The sequence below is a fragment of the Spinacia oleracea genome, chromosome 6 (assembly GCF_020520425.1).
Source record: "Spinacia oleracea cultivar Varoflay chromosome 6, BTI_SOV_V1, whole genome shotgun sequence".
Taxonomy (NCBI): domain Eukaryota; kingdom Viridiplantae; phylum Streptophyta; class Magnoliopsida; order Caryophyllales; family Amaranthaceae; genus Spinacia; species Spinacia oleracea.
The window spans coordinates 71,511,911-71,530,719 of record NC_079492.1 but is presented as its reverse complement, the minus strand read 5'-3'; positions in this window follow the sequence as shown (position 1 = coordinate 71,530,719).

The window sequence follows — 18,809 nt, the reverse complement described above, 5'->3', positions numbered from 1 at the left end:
TCACCTTATATCACTTGGCAATGCCAGGATTTTAGCAAGATTCAGTATCTCATAAAACATAATGAGCTAAAAGTTACATGGATAGATTTTAAAATGCGAATGATTTTTGCATAACAATCAATCATGTATGATCTGATGTATAGATCTCCAAGATGACTTGTGAGTGTTGGATCATGATGAGTTTATACCAATCTATGTTAATATAAAATCAAATATCATTTGAATAATATCAAGAACATCCAATACATTTAGACATGTAGGAAGAGCACTTGATAGGAGGAAATGAAGATGAACTAAAGTTTTGATTCTACATGCATTGGATCTGGATGTTAGGCAAACCACAAATTAAGATACACGGGAAATTAAGCGTCGTGATTAAAAGGTGGTAACATAGGTTCAAAACCATATGTGATGCATGTGGAACTGAATCAATGATTAGTTTCCATGTTCTTAGTCAAAAAATGAATCTCCCACATCTCTGTGAACTGGTTGGAGTATTCCAAAAGGGGAGCATCACTTGCAATTCTCCATTATTGAAATGCCTTCGTTATTGCCTGGGAAGCAATAAAAGGGAATTTCTTATAATGGGAGTTCTTCAATGAACTTAGGTTGATCATAAGTCTTCTATCTGGAAGATTTTCTATTTAAATATGAGAATCATTCTAAAAGGGATGAAATATTAGATCATTCTATAAACATATTAAAAATATATTTTCATCTTACATCGAAAGGCTTTCGATAAAAAAGATGCTAAGAATAGAAAAGTATGATAAACTAAACCTCTACATCAAATGAGATATAACACTCATATGTAGAAATGGAATCAAGGTTGTGTTCCATGAATGTTTTAAGTATTGGGTGAAAGTTAGGCCCATATCTGCAAGACATTAAATGTTTTGATTTTGGGTTAGAGTCCCATAAATTGGAAAGCATTGAGTTTGAACATTTATCATTTATGAAATTATATTTCATATTTCATTTAATCTTGGTTTATTATTAAATGATGAAGTCCAAGTGATTCAAAACATTCAAATGGGATGTCAAGATAGATTCTTTGACAAAGAAACACCCATAAGTGAACATGAATATTGAATCACAAAAGGATCCCTAATCCAGGTCATTGAATGGTTGGACGAACAATGACTAATGAAGATTATATTGCAAGTTGATTTATATTTCGGTTTCTTGAACTAGATGCGACATGGATGTTGGAAATCATTTGCATAGATACTTATTGGAATTCGTATCAAATTGACCGTGAGAACACTTTAAGAAATTAAAGTCATGTCATAAGTCGTTATCATTAACGGTGATTGCAACCTATTCCTTAAAACTTGAGTAGTTATGGATGCTTGTTTGAGAATGAGTTGCTTTAATGTTTGTTAAACGTCGCACCGTAAAAAGAGACTATAAAAACAGTACTTAGCTAGCTATGAATCAAAGTAAGTTGTTTATAAGTTACAAGGGATTGTCCTCCTATATTTGGTAGGATATGGTGTTGTTGTACAAGGTCTCTCGAAGAGTTAGATACTGTGAAAATGCATAGCCGTGCTCAAAATGGTTAAAGCTTAACCTTCTGTAAAAGTTTAACAGCTGAACTCAGTTTTCGAGAAACACTTCCAGACCTAATAAGGATGGCTTGGATCATACCTTATATTCAGTAGGTAACACTCAGAGATAGAGGAATCGGAATGCACACTTGTCTAAAGGACAAGTGGGAGATTTAAGGAAATATGTCCTTCATCTAAGGTGCATTGGTCCAATACCAAGGTACAGCCTAATTATGAGCAATTAATTCAGTGAGATCAAGTGATCGGAACAGCTGGCTGGAGCAATGCTTCCGATTAGCAAGTTAAAATCAATATTAGGCTCACATGTTACTCTTGACTGAACCTATAAGGTCACACCATTAGCTTGTAACAGATGACCGAATTAAATGAATCAAAAATTTATTTAATGGCTTTTCAGCAAATTACTTTAGAAAACATCAATATAAGATATGACGTTAAATCGGAATTGTATATCGTATTGCGTATATTCGTAAGCTAGGTGAAACGAATAATCATGTCGTACTACGTTGGATCGTATCGTGCAATACAATAAATAAATAGCTGAAAGGCATTGGACGCAAATACGAGCCAAGCGCGCAAGGCCCGCTAGGCGCAGCAGCACGCCCGCACGCATGGACAACAGCAGCAACGCGCACACCGCGGGCCAAGGCCCACACATGTGGCGCGCGTGTGGGATTGCGAGTGTTTGCTGGTCGTAGGCCCTTGTGGCTTTTTCGGTTAGTATTATAATTTAAGGTTATAATATTAATCCATGCTCTAATGTTTTCCAACCTAACTAATTCATTCATTCTAAACCCTAGCACCTAGAGAACCCTAATTTCTATGTGCCTCCTTTAAGTCTTCTTACCAAAAGCTAAAATATCTTGAAGGAGATCTAAGCCATCAATCTCAAGAGGATCTGAACGTGACGGTGAACCAAGTAGAGGAACTACATTTGGACATCTTGTTCGTGTTCGTTGAACTAAGGGGAAAACACGCTACAAATGTCAGTTATGCTTAATCTTTACTTTATACATGATTCATGGCTTTGGGGTTATTCCACTATGATGTTATGTATTTAAATGTAAACCCCTACAGGTTATTATTTTAATTAGTGTTTGGGTAGCTCCATGACACTAGTCCATTTTGGACACAAGGAGGAAGGAAACCCGTTCGATGCTTAATCCAAATCGTTTAATTAAATTAAAGTAGTAGAGTAAGGAGTCGTGTAAAGAGTTAATTCTTTTCATTTCAATTATGTTGAAATTGTATATCGATGTGGCTTTTGCATGTGACGTTATTTAATTACTTCGGAGTGAAGCATGATTAGTTCTAGGATTTCTTTAGGTTGTATGTACTCAATTTTGCTAATTACGTGCTTTCATGTGTTTTAGATCATGGCTTATTCCATAATGACCCTATGATGATCCATCATTGCACTTTCTTTTTTGGTGAGTAGTATTTTCAGAACATGATTTCTAGAGGTAGCCTACAAGTGAAGTGAAGTAACCATTTCGGGATTAGGAATGTTTAGAGCATTTATACTCGCATGTTTTATTAAACTCGATTTCAATAAATGTCTAGACAATGTTTTATAGTTTGGTTAGTTACTGGACTATTTAAGTTGGATTTTGATATGGGGCTTAAATGGTTTTGATTTGTAAAGGAGACCATTAACTATTTAATTCAATTTTCAAAGTTAGTTAGTAGTTCCACTGCGTTATTTTTGTACATGGCCTTAAGTGTTATCACGATGGCGGTAATACTTTAGTAACTCTTTTTATTTATTCAAGATAATAGTTTTAGAAAAATAAGAAATTATAACACTGTTACAATTTGTGGCTGTGAATTCCTTATAGAAGATAGCGTTGAAGTTGGCCCAATTACCAATAGAGTCTCTTTTAGTAACCTGTAGACTTTGAGAGACAAGGAAAGGAACAAAAGAATAACAACGTCACGGGATAGGTGGATAAACCTTGTGCATTTTACACAAGCATCTTGAGTCATTGAACATGACTCAATTAGCATGCTATGAACCCCAATAAATGGGGAGCAACACTCAAATATTAGATTTTGAAATCGTCGAGAACAACTCTTAATGCTTACCAAAAAAAGGGAATTAACAAGAGTGAACCCCCAAGATCAAAGAACATGTACACCCCAATCCCAAAGACATAGAACTTTCCTATTACTTACTTCTCCTTTCTTCATTGCACAACTTAAACACGAACCTCCATGTCCACACAAATAAGAGATAAAGTCCTCCATTACACACACAACTATACTTCCTCCACCTACTACTTTTGTGAAGAAGAGGACTTCGCTAAACATTACTACTTCGCACTTAACAACAAAGCCCAACATTATTGCCTCAAACCACCTCCAAAGTAGATATACCCACAAGGTACATCTAATTGAAACACATACAACTAGAAAGCACATATGAAGACCCAAACCAACAATCTGAAAAGGACAACTACCAACAAAACCTAGAATAAACCAAATTACTACTACCCATAACAGTTTCATAAAACTAAACATAATTAGAAACTAGCCAACAACAACAACTAAACCAAAACAAGTAAGGAACGAGAACACAAGGGAAACAAAATTGGCCCAAATCAAACCCAAAACAAAAACCCTTCACTGGTATTTACCTTTATCGCGAAGATCGGGGTGGTTAAACACTATGAGACGGCGACGATTAGTAAAGGTTCGGATAAAGAAGACAAAAACCCTAATAACACATATCACAACCTAAACTAGAGATTTCTGTCCCAAAGTAGAAGCCCTAACCCTGAACTTTACCTTTACCGACGAACTTCCGACGGTGGCGTTTAAGGAAGATTTGGGAAAGGGGCGCCCAAGGTTGCGAACCGGATATGATTAACCTCCGGATACAAAATTGGTGAGTTTTTCTTGGCTGATACCGACTACACTAACTAGTTATCCTAAGAGGTCCGAGGAGATAAAACCACACTAGGAGGAGTTCGGAGCTTTTATTGATCAAAACCTTGGTTTCCCCTCTGTCTTCTTCATCGATTGAAAGCACCACAGATTCAGCGGCTTTTACGTCGGCAAAGCTCGGGTGGACGCAACGATAGCTGGCTAGCCGGTGACCCGAGATGCATGCAAGGTGCTCAAGCGGTGGGGTGGTGGTTTTTATTTTGGTTTTGGGGTTGCTTAAGGGAGAAGGGAGTAAAAAATTTAGTGAGAGAAAGTTAGGTCATAACCGTAAATCAACCACAAGGAGCGAGTAAGGATAAGGAGGTATATCGATCGATCTAATCTCTTAAAACGTGGGTCGAGCTTTCTCTCTCCTAAAAACATTCTCGGGGTACGCAAACTCAACACTATCTACTAGAACTCGCCGGAGACGAAGAAGGGGCTTGAGTTTCCGGTTCTAGTCTCTGGCGAGTTTCCGTCTCCTTAGCTGTTACAGTTCGACACTTTTCTTTGATTACTCTTTCTAGGATTTGCAATTTTCCGACAGGTTCTTCTTCAATTGAAATAATCACAGGTTCATCTTCCCCTTATATTTAATTGCAAATCTTTCTCTCTAGTATTAGATTCAAGTATTTAGTTCTTGTGTGGCGTTAGAATATATATTGGGCCAATTAGTTTTCTCTCTGTGTGGAGGTGTTTTTTAGTAGTTAGTGATTTGTGTCTGTAAAATGTGTCCTTTGGAGATTTACAATAAATTTAGGGTGGAGCTCAATCGAGGTCTTACAGAAGGGGATAACCTCATGGAAGAAGATGAGATTTTAATTGAATTAATCTCAAGTTCAAATAATCCTAGGGGTGTTTTAGATCTTCCAAAGGAGATTTAGGAGGCAGGGAATAGTCTATTCAAGCAAGGAAGTATAGAGGATGCTTTAGAAAAGTATGGTTATACTGGGGTTATTCTTGGTTGCTTTCAGTTAGAAGAGGATGATGATAGAGTTGAGTTTTTTGACCTGGCTAATTGTATTCTGCTAAATTCAGCAACTTGTTTTAGTAAGAAAAGAGAATTTGAGCAGGTAGGTCAGCTTTGTTCGATTATTCTGGAATTTAACCCAAGTAATGTTAAAGCTTTATTTAGAAGAGCCATGACTGCTATTGAACTAGGAAGAAGTGACTTGGCATATTGGGATTTGCTAATGGCTTCCCATAAGGACCCTAAAAACCCAGAAGTATGCAGGAAGCTGGAAGAAGCAAAGCATTCCCGATTAAAAGGGAAAACAGAAAAGCAATCTAAAGGTGATGTTCCAATTGGATTAACACTAGGTCTCCCCCCACCAAAGAAGAAGCCAAAAGAGGATTTGGTGAAGGATCATACCAACGTGAAAGTTTTAGTTCATGAAAAGTATCATATTATTGACAGAATGAATGTAGAGTGTGATGATGGAATGAGTTTGAATAATATGGTGGTTGAGCAAGGTTTACCTATTGCGGAAAATAAGCCGGAATATTTTAGTGTTAATGAGAAATATCACATGACTGCAGTGGATGAAGGGGTAAAGGATGAGATGATGGAGGAAGTTGCAAGTGTATCGAACTTTGAGAATACTAAGTTGGTGGAGCCCAATTATCACTTTGTTAACCGAAGGAGGTCGGGTTCTTAATTGTCCATTTCGAAGAAAGACTACTAATTGTTGTTGGAAGGGAAATCTATTAAATATTTCAACTCGAGGTTAGCATCTCCTATGACCATTAGAAAAATTGGTGATGGACCAGAGAGCATCACGAAGAGGAAATGTGGAAGTACAGAAGAAAAATTGAATGACTTTTGTAGGACTGATAAATCAAATGAGAATCAAATTGTTGGTGAAAAAAATGGAAAGTCAAAAAAACAAAGAAAGGAGAGCTTGAATATGGATGTTAGTTAAAAGATGGTTGGTTCAAAGGAGGGAGATTCCGAAAGTGAAGCCATAAGTACTATTACAGACAATCATCACCAGATCGAAATTATGAATAGTTTTAGGGAAGATGTCTGCTTCAAAGCAACTTCTAGTCTCCAACAAGATGGGAAGCTCAGTGTAGAAATTAAATCAAGGAAGAAGATTGATCATTGTATGGAGAAGAAGACCAAGAGGAAGCATGGGACCAGGAGAGCGGCCACCCCCGTTTCTCACACTCACCTAGTTGTTTGCAGGCATACAGATGGAAAGAAGAGGAAGGTAGCTACCTCACTGCCAGAGCATTCCTATCGTCCAAGAAAGAAGTATTTAAGTGCATCTTTTTGTAATAATGATAAGTCCTCTTTGTATCAAATTAGTTGTGCCGAGTCTTGTGCTAGTAATGTTGAGTCTAGTAGTGCTAGTTGTGTCACCCATAAATCAGTTGTAGGCTGATAATAATGGGTTTTGTTTGTCTTTTCCTTTGTTGCCTGTTTGTAATTGCTGCCAAAAAAAAAATCCCGTAAATCAACCATGTTTTTTTTATTGAAAGTTCAATACAATATTTTCATTGTCATTTCATACAAATTTCTCGCTTCTCAAACTTTACAAAACTCAAAAATCAATTGATAATATTAGAAGGAACTTCTTAGAATTATGAGTTGATATTTTATCTCATCTTTTTCCAATATGGGACAACTTACGTGGATAATAGTTGAGCTTAAAATTATCTAAATACACGTAATGTGTATTTCAAAATTAAAAAATATGTCCCACAAGTCGTAACATATTTATATCAGAAATATTTCTACATCCGTTTCAAAATGATCTTTACACTTTCCGTTTTAGTTCGTTTCATAATGTTGTTTACACTTTGCTTTATTCTATTTATGGACATGAAATTTACTTCCTTATCCTTCTTATCCCAAAATATTTACAATTTTTCACTCACTTTCTCTTCCTTTATTAATTTTTTCTTACACCTACCCACATTTTTACAAATTTCTCTTAATTTATCCATATTTTGTTATATTCAACCAACTTTATCATTTTTGTCTGAATATTGTGCAATAGTAACCATAATTATCTTTATAAAATGGAGGTTGTACATATTTAAAAGTTCATAAATCATGAGATATTTTGAGTGTATACAAACTTACTCATGATAGTCATAAATTTGCTAATTTCCAATAGCAAAACTATATGCAACAATCTTTATTTCAATGTCGAAGGGGAGTTTTTAAGTCGAGCTGATTGTTTAAGAGGAGTCTGGCTAGACCCATTTTTTGAAAGGAGAAAACATATCCCAACCTAGATCCATTGGGCCTAAAAAAGTTAAATCCAGACCTAGATTTTACTACGTCTAGCAGGTACAGGGACCCGAAATGGGTCTAGACGTATTGCTTTTTCAAAAAATTATAGTTCTTTTTTCTTATTCTATATATTACTAGTCTTATATGCACGTCATGCGTGCGGAAGTATACACATAAAAATTAAAATCGTGTTATTACAACTGATCATCAGAGACAATAGGCAAGAAAAACTATTCACAAAATCCGTTTAAAAAAAATAGACATCATCGATCTCGAAGTAACAGTACACTTTTAGAAAAAAAACACAAAAAAACAAAAGCACACTATAAAGTTTTATGACTTATGAAAAGACTTATTTAAAGGAACAAGGTTCTTTTAAAATTGTATGAAAACAGCAAAGTTTTACAATATAAAACTTTAGTCTTTTAACTCTTTTGCGCATAACTTCAAAATTACAACCAAAACAAAAAAAAACATTAGTAGGAAATCTTGAGATACTGCAGAATCGAACGTCGCTTGTAAATGTGGTTCAACCTAGAACCCCACCTGCACTCATCTCAACCTCCTCAAAGTCGTCCATGTGAGCATCTACCGTTGTGGCCTGGAACAAAATAGATTTTTCCTCACCAAGATTATCCGTGTTTTCACCAACCTTAACTCACCCATTAATGGCTACCCTCGCGCCATAGTTCAATCATGAATTCCTTCCTTTGGACAGATCTGATTCGTGATTATGTCGTACATGGGCTATTTCATGAAGCTATAGTTTTATACTACTATGAAAAGAGATGGTGTTGGGCCAAATTTTTTTACTTTTTGCGCTTTGTTTAAGGCTGCCTCTTTAATGAAGGATGTGATTTTGGGTTGTCAGTTACATGGTGAAAGGAGGAGAGAAGCTGAGAGGGCAGAGATGATAGAGCACGGCGGAAGCAGTAGAGAGAATCATGCCCTAATCTGATACCATTAAAGAATGTAATTCCTTGGATTATTTCATTAGGGGATTTAGGCTACTATACTAACTGTTACAAAGCAATCCTAAGATATAATTACATGAGAGATTTATGTAGCTAATTATCCTAAGTAATAATTACGTAGGGGAATATGTACACCTACCAATATTACATGATTTGCTAAATCATTTCATAATATATAATTTTTACATATATATACTAACACATGGAGAGATGTTTAAGCTTGGTGGGTTTGGTGAATCGGATTTGTTTTTGCTCTTCTTTGACTGTCATTAACGAAAAGGAGAGATCATAGGCTGCTTTCCTGATTTTATGATATTTTAATCAAAATAACTTAATTCTTTGTTGACTTTTGTTACACTTCCCAGAAGAAAGATTTTATGCGTGATTTCCTAATTTGTTATTCCAATTGGTTTTTTAAATCACTAAATAATCAAATTTTTAGTTGAATGTGTGAAGGGTAGTTTAGTTTTTTTTCAAGGGGACACCAAAAGAGGATTTACTATATTAGCCTTAAATTTTTATTTATAGAATAGAGATACTATCAAAAGTTTAGAGAGAGAGAGAGAGAGAGAGAGCCCAACCAGTGGACAGTGGTGCAGCGAAGGAAACCTAGAGCCCCGGTAAACATGGCGTCAAAAACCATCTTCATCACCCTCCTCCCAACATATACCACCAAATCACACTTTTTCGAAATTTTCAGACAATATGGCTCCATTGACAACATCTCTATACCTAACCCACCCAAACCAAAACCAACATTCAGGTATGCCTTCATCAGATTTGCTACGCAATCCTCATCGTCACGAGCAATAAGTGGAGAAGATGGGAGATGGCTGAATAGCCACCGCATAAAAATCCAGCCAGCCCGGCAGGACACAAACATTCCACCCTCCTACCGCCCTCCTCGCCGACCCAACCCATCTCCTGCTAAACCAAAAACCACCACCAATCGACATAATCACCAAATTGAAAATGTCTCTACGCCACACAGAGACCAACGATCCTACAAAGAGGCATTCCTCAACCACCACCAATTAAACCCCCCTAACCAACCCACCCCTACTAGTGCCCCTGTAAGCGCCACCCCATCAAAGACCCACTTCATCCCTCCCACAGAACCTGATCCTTTACCCGATTGCTTCAAATTTAAGCCCTGCCCAACCCGTAAGATGAGTTCAAGATTATTAGGGGAAGACACAGAACAGATAAGGGATGACTTATCAACTTGTGAAGTTGATGGAGAAGTGCTAATCACCATGAAAGGCATGAGAACACATGATCATGACGAACTACTCTCACGAAGCATAGTCGGCACAACAATCTCATACTTACCTTCATCCCAAATCTTAGACCATATCTTGGCAGAGGGAGTAACATGTTTAACAATTCAACCAATTGGAGGCTTGCTCCATCTCATCTCCTTTGATAGTTTTGAAGAGAAAAAGGCAATGATGGAAAGTAAATGGCTAGAAAATTGGTTTTCAGATTTACGAAACGTCAATGACAATTGTGCGGCGAAGTGGAGAAAGACCTATATCAGAGTATACGAAGTGCCTCTCATTGGATGGGGATATGAGAATTTCTATAATATTGGGAGCGTCTTCGGAAGAGTCATCTCGGTAGACAGTTCCAACTTCGAATGCTCCAACCTCATAGTTCTCACAGACTACTTATTCTCAATAAATTGCAAGATGGTTATGGAAATAGGCGATGTGCAATATACCATCTGCATATCAGAATCATACTCCCACCTATCAACCACAGCAACCCCGCAAAATCAAGCCCCTAAACCAACCCAGCCACCGGCGACAACCCAATCAGGTGGTGCAAGTGAAGAGTCAGCCTCCCAATCAAACAGTCCAACTTTCATTGGTACCAATGCCAATAACTGCCTCGAGCCGCCCATCAATAATGACAGCATCATTATCTCCTCTGACTCCTCAATCCCGAGTAATGGGGAACCAAAAACCCTACTCCCAACTTATGGGAATCCCAAAAGTTCCCCTACGTCACCCACCAACCACAATCAGTCACCATCACACCCTTTGGGCCTGCACTCTATGGGCCAAAAAGACCCCTCAATCACTATCCCTTCTGAACCATCCTCACCAGGTATACCCATACCAACATCAAACAAATTTGGGCCGCTTCGCCAAAAGAAAACCACCCCTCCATCATCAATCTCATCTGGGCCCATCTTTCCTCCAGGTTTTGAAGATAACATCCCCCTAAACCTCAAAAAACTCCACCTGACAAAACGAAAGAAAAAAATTGTCAAAAGATCCATGCGTGCGGGAGCGAGAAAGGAAAAGCTGCCCCCCCCCCCCATTCCAAACCACCTTCCCCACCTAAAACTCACTCTCAACCCACCACACCCACCACTCACCATTCCATATCGACCTCTGAAATCCTGGATACAGCAAAAGCTCTCAAACTCGAGTTCAAAGGCCATCCATCCAATCTCGAAGGTCGCATTGAGAGTATCCTATCCCGCCAACAGTCAGAATGGGTGGCAGCCTCCCTTTAACCCACACCCCCATCATCACCACATTACCAACACTCTCATGATTGTACTATCCTGGAATATCAGAGGCCTCGGGGCAAAAATCAAAAGAACCTCTCTTCGCAAGCTTATCACCAAACACAACCCTACCTTAGTGTTCGTTCAAGAAACCAAATTGGAAAACATCTCACCCAGAGTTATTAGCTCTATTTGGAATGAACATAATATTCAGTGGGCCATCAACCCATCAGTAGGGCACTCAGGGGGACTGATCTCCCTATGGAAACCAGACTCTTTCACCCTTGAATCAACCAAAATTGAAAAGCACTGGATTGCTATAACCGGACGTATTGCTCCTGCAAACACCAAGTGTGCCCTAATAAACATCTATAACCCCTGCACCGTCGAAGCTCGTGCCCATGTTTGGAATGAAATCTTGAACTTCTGGAATCACTCGCGAATACCCTGTCTACTGCTTGGTGACTTCAACGAGACCTTAAGTCCAAATGAGAGAGGTAGTCAAAATTTAAATGCTAACGGTTCGAATGATTTCAAATGTTTTTTGCAGGAAACACAAATGCTGGAAATCCCACCAAACGGGAATTTCACGTGGTTCAGGGGGCAATCAAAGAGAAGACTAGATCGTTTATTCGTGAACACTGACTGGATCACTCTATACCCTTATCTGAAGTGCACCCTCCTCAAGAGAGGTCTTTCCGATCACTGCCCTATCCTAGTCAACTCTGTGACAAAGAATTGGGGACCGCGTCCATTTAGATTTCTTAACTGCTGGTTGAGTCACCCAGGGTGCATGAAGGTAATCAAAGAATCTTGGGCCAAGTCACAATTTCTGTCATTGCCGGAAAAACTCGAGATTACAAAGAAAAATCTGAAAACGTGGAACAACAATGATTTTGGCATAATTGACACTACCATTGCATCCCTTGAGGAGCAAATTCACACTATTGATCAAATCGCCAATGACAGAACTCTTGATGACAGTGAGCTCTCCCAAAGAAAATCTGCTCAACTTGAACTCTGGACTTGGCTCAAAAGAAGAGAGACGTATTGGGCCCAAAACTTCCATAAAACCTCAATGATTGGTATCAATGTAGAGGACTCATGGCTTCAGTATGCTGCCAAGGCTTTATTATGAAAGACAGGCACCCTACCTCTCACTTATTTGGGCCTGCCTATAGGGGGAAACTCGAGTCGTATTTCCTTGTGGGATCCAGTCATAGCTCGTATGGAGAAAAAACTCGCCTCTTGGAAAGGGAGTATGCTGTCCATTGGCGGCCGCACCACACTCATCAAGGCATCTCTTTCTAGCCTCCCTTTATACTATATGTCTCTTTTTCCCATCCCAAAAGGTGTGTTAGAAAAAATCACAAAAATCCAACGACAATTCATGTGGTGTGGGTCGACGAAAAAAAGAGGTATGCCCTTAGTACCCTGGCGCATGCTTGAATTCCAAAAAACCCTTGGGGGATTGAGCATGGGCAATCTCTTGCATAGAAATTTGGCACTACTTTTCAAATGGCTTTGGCGATATCACAATGAACCCCATGCGCTCTGGCGAAATGTCATACAACTTAAATATGGTTATGGACCAACCTCCACCATCTCAGACATGAAAATTCCCTCTCGTGGTGGTCCTTAGAAGAGTCTATGTGCCGCTTTCTTGCGCAACCCCCAAGCGCGGTCTCTAGCACAAGCCAGTGTTAGGAAAAAACTTGGAAACGGGCTCAATGTGTACTTCTGGCATGACTTATGGGCCTGCCAATCCCCCCTCAAAGTAGTTTGCCCACGCCTATTTTTTATCAGCCCATTGAAAGACTCCACAGTTGACGCCAATGGCTTCTGGGATGGGCACACATGGAATTGGAATCTTGCTTGGGCCAGACCCCTTAGGCCGCAAGATCTCATCGAGAGAAAACAACTTCACTCGATTTTGGAGGCAGTCTCTTTGTCCTCAAAAAACGCAGATGAAATAATTTGGGCCCCTCACAAATTGGGCACTTTCACAGTAAAATCTTTCACACATGAACTGGCCAAAACTGATCTTCACTGCCCGAAGGATGTGATCAATGGACTTTGGCGCAGCCTTGTCCCACATCGTATCGAAATATTCACTTGGTTCGCAATGCTTGGCAAAATAAACACAAAGGATAAATTGGCTCGGCTCAACATCATTCCCCCCTCTGAAACTGTGTGTGTACTATGCAACTCAGAAGTAGAATGTTGCAACCATTTATTTATATACATTGCCCGTACTCGTGGAAAATATGGATGTGGTGGATGCAACTATGGCACATGGACTGGTGTGCCCCCCTCTCTCTCCGCCACGCTTTCGAACAATGGCATCACCCTGCAAAAGGGAAATTTTTCAGAAAAGTCTGGGTTGCAACCTACTTCATCATTATATGGTCAATTTGGAAAGGGCGTAATGCTCGCATTTTCGAACATACCAAGTGCTCGCTAGCCCAGGTTCAGGATTTAATCCTTCTAATGCTGTCATGGTGGATAAAAGGGTGGGGGGACGCGTTCCCATATAGCTCATGCGAGGTAATCCGTAACCCAAACTGCCTACAATGGGACTCACGACAAAGCAACATGCTAAAATCTAAGGTACCTATGCAAATTATCAACTGGTCTCCACCCCCTACTCACATAATGAAATGGAATGTTGATGCATCACTCAACACGATCACTGGAAAATCTGCAATAGGCGGCGTCCTGCTAAATCATATGGAAGTATTCGCTTGTGTATTCTCCTCCCCCATCCCCTTTGTGGAGATCAACCACGCTGAAACACTTGCAATTCATAGAGCGATCAAGATCTTCGCTTCATATGGCAGTTACTCTCAATTTGGTCTCAACATCGAATCTGACTCGGCCAATGCTGTCAAATGGTGTAATGGAGTCACAAAGTGCCCCTGGAACCTAAATTTCATCATCAACTACATCCAAGAAGCAATGAAGTCAGGACTGGGAATAACGATCACATACAAAGGAAGATACTCAAATATGCACTACAAGAAAGCGCGTTATTACCAACCGTTTTTACCGACCGCCAAAAAAACAGTCAGTAAAATTAAATTTATCGACCGAAATTTAAGCAGTTGCTAAATTTACCGACCGAAGGAAGAGCGGTTGGTAAATTTAGAATTTACCAACCGCCTTCAAAACGGTCGTAAATTTAGCGACTGCTCTACCCCCATTATGACTAATTAGCAGTCGGTAAATACCCGACTATTATCAAAATAAATTTTAAATTTTAATAACCGCTTATTTAATATCTCCGACCAATAAGCGGTCGCTAAAAAAAAAATTAAAAAAGTAACTAATCATATAACTTTTACTGACCAACTTCTCTTTCTCCTTCAAGGTCTGCGACCATTCAAAAAAAATTGAAATCAAATTTGCTGGGCTCTCAACCTCACGTCGCAGCCACCCTAAACGTCGCCGCCACCCAGCCCACGACACAGCCACCCTAAATGTCGCCGCCACCCAGCCGCTCACAACCGACCCTCCCAGCTGCGAGCCCCCCAGCCAGCTGCGCGAACCCAGCCAGCTGCGCGAACCATCGGCCCGCGCACCATCCTCCGCCCACCGGCGCACCATCTACATTTGATAAAACTCCACCGGCGCGAACATCTCCGCCCACCGGCGCACCATCTACATTTGATACAACTCCACCGGCGCGAACCCACCGGCGGCGCACATCTCCGCCCACCGGCGCACAAACCTGTGAGCTTTTTCAGTTTCTTAATTTTTTATAATATTATTCAAATGCTTCAATTTTTCAAACCCTAACTTTGTTGTTTGTATCAAATGTAGATTTTCTATGTGAACTCTGTGAACTCTTCGATCTTTGAAGGTAACCTTTTTTTCTCTTCCAATTTAGTGACCATAATTATGGAATGACTTGATAGATAATCAATGTTTATTTTTTTCAATGAATTTATGGAATGACTTGTTGGAAAATTATGGAGATGTATGGAAATTATGGAAATTTTATGAAATTTTCAAGGAATGACATATTTAATTTGATGTATGTGTAAGATTTTATGAAATTTAATTTTATACCAAAATTTCAAGGAATGCCATATTTAATTTGATGTATGTTAATGTTATGAAATTTTCAAGAAAGTTTCAAGGAATGTCATATGAGAAACAACGAATAATTTAGAGAATGAATTTGAGTAGTAAGTAAGTGTATTGAATAAATTTGTCCATGTTTAGGTGTTTATTGTAAATGCATTTTATTATTTATATTTGATTTTTATCCTTATTGGCTTGTGTTTAAGTAATTATTGATCTTTATATAAATTATAAGTAAATTATTGAACTTTATATAATTTATAAGTGCGTTTGAATAAATTATTGATCTTTATATCATTAATAAATTATTTAACTTTATAATCATTAATAAGTATTGATTTTTATATAATTAATAAAATCAATTATTTGATTGTTTATTTAGAAAACTTCGAGCGGTAGTTAGACTATATAGTAGGTTTAGTAACATGATTAGTGTGAGATGTGTAGAGATTGGTTAGTAACATGTTTTTTGTGAGATGTGTAGAATTTGGTATCATGAAAAGAAGAGAGCATAGTTGGATGTATGATAGACTCGACGGGCGCAATCTTAAGCCCGACTTTCTCAAGGGGGTTGGAGAGTTCATTGAGTTTTGCAAAGAGCATCCAACATGCAATGATGGTGACAAAATAAGATGCCCATGCCCCTTGTGTGATAACAGACGTTTTCATGATACTGAAACAGTTAGAGTACATTTGTACAAGAAGGGGTTTGTTCGTAATTACTATCAATGGATATGTCAAGGGGAAAGCTTAGCAAGTTCAAACTAAGCTTATAAAACATGTTTTAAGTTTAAAATCAGCCCCTACGTGATTTAGTTGAAAAATGGGACCGAAAACGCTTTATTTAGCCTATATATGACCTATTTCGACTAAATATGACTTAAATGTGCTTAAATTGCTTAGAATCGGTTTTAGAAACCTTGAATATGCCACATAAAACATGTAAATGGTTTGAAATGACAAGTTTGGTTCCTTAGTTCAAAGTTGGGCGAGAAAATGTCATTTTAGGCAAAATATGACCTATAACGACCAAATAGGCCTTAGATGTGAATAAAAACATTTGAATGTGAATTGGCAAGTTTAAACTACCCTTATGAAACATGTTCTAAGTTTAAAATCAGCCCCTACGTGATTTAGTTGAAAAATGGGACCGAAAACGCCTTATTTAGCCTATATATGACCTATATCGACCAAATATGACTTAAATGTGCTTAAATTGCTTAGAATCGATTTTAGAAACCTTGAATATGCCACATAAAACATGTAAATGGTTTGAAATGACAAGTTTGGTTCCTTAGCTCAAAGTTGGGCGAGAAAATGACATTTTAGGAAAAATATGACCTATACCGACCAAATAGGCCTTAGATGTGAGTAACTACGTTTGAATGTGACTTGGCAAGTTTAAACTAACCTTATGAAACATGTTTTAAGTTAAAAATCAGCCCCTACGTGATTTAGTTGAAAAACGGGACCGAAAACGCCTTATTTAGCCTATATATGACCTATATCGACCAAATATTACTTAAATGTGCTTAATTTGCTTAGAATCGGTTTTAGAAACCTTGAATATGCCACATAAAACATGTAAATGGTTTGAAATGACAAGTTTGGTTCCTTAGTTTAAAGTTGGGCGAGAAAATGTCGTTTTAGGCAAAATATGACCTATAACGACCAAATAGGCCTTAGATGTGAATAAATACATTTGAATGTGACTTGGCAAGTTTAAACTAACCTTATGAAACATGTTTTAAGTTTAAAATCAGCCCCTACGTGATTTAGTTGAAAAATGGGACCGAAAACGCCTTATTTAGCCTATATATGACCTATATCGACCAAATATGACTTAAATGTGCTTAAATTGCTTAGAATCGGTTTTAGAAACCTTGAATATGCCACATAAAACATGTAAATGGTTTGAAATGACAAGTTTGGTTCCTTAGCTCAAAGTTGGGCGAGAAAATGACATTTTAGGCAAAATATGACCTATACCGACCAAATAGGCCTTAGATGTGAGTAACTACGTTTGAATGTGACTTAGCAAGTGAAAACAAAGCTTATGAAACATGTTCTAAGTTTAAAATCAGCCCCTACGTGATTTAGTTGAAAAATGGGACCGAAAACGCCTTATTTAGCCTATATATGACCTATATCGACCAAATATGACTTAAATGTACTTAAATTGCTTAGAATCGGTATTAGAATCCTTGAATATGCCACATAAAACATGTAAATGGTTTGAAATGACAAGTTTGGTTCCGTAGTTCAAAGTTGGGCGAGAAAATGACATTTTAGGCAAAATATGACCTATAACGACAAAATAGGCCTTAGATGTGAATAAATACATTTGAATGTGACTTGGCAAGTTTAAACTAACCTTATGAAACATGTTCTAAGTTTAAAATCAGCCCCTACGTGATTTAGTTGAAAAATGGGACCGAAAACGCCTTATTTAGCCTATATATGACCTATATCGACCAAATATGACTTAAATGAGCTTAAATTGCTTAGAATCGGTTTTATAACCTTGAATATGCCACATAAAACATGTAAATGGTTTGAAATGACAAGTTTGGTTCCGTAGTTCAAAGTTGGGCGAGAAAATGTCATTTTAGGCAAAATATGACCTATAACGACCAAATAGGCCTTAGATGTGAGTAAATACCTTTGAATGTGAATTGGCAAGTTTAAACTACCCTTATGAAACATGTTCTAAGTTTAAAATCAGCCCCTACGTGATTTAGTTGAAAAATGGGACCGAAAACGCCTTATTTAGCCTATATATGACCTATATCGACCAAATATGACTTAAATGTGCTTAAATTGCTTAGAATCGGTTTTAGAAACCTTGAATATGGCACATAAAACATGTAAATGGTTTGAAATGACAAGTTTGGTTCCTTAGCTCAAAGTTGGGCGAGAAAATGACATTTTAGGCAAAATATGACCTATACCGACCAAATAGGCCTTAGATGTGAGTAACTACGTTTGAATGTGACTTGGCAAGTTTAAACTAACCTTATGAAACATGTTTTAAGTTAAAAATCAGCCCCTACGTGATTTAGTTGAAAAACGGGACCGAAAACGCCTTATTTAGCCTATATATGACCTATATCGACCAAATATTACTTAAATGTGCTTAATTTGCTTAGAATCGGTTTTAGAAACCTTGAATATGCCACATAAAACATGTAAATGGTTTGAAATGACAAGTTTGGTTCCTTAGTTTAAAGTTGGGCGAGAAAATGTCGTTTTAGGCAAAATATGACCTATAACGACCAAATAGGCCTTAGATGTGAATAAATACATTTGAATGTGACTTAGCAAGTTTAAACTAACCTTATGAAACATGTTTTAAGTTTAAAATCAGCCCCTACGTGATTTAGTTGAAAAATGGGACCGAAAACGCCTTATTTAGCCTATATATGACCTATATCGACCAAATATGACTTAAATGTGCTTAAATTGCTTAGAATCGGTTTTAGAAACCT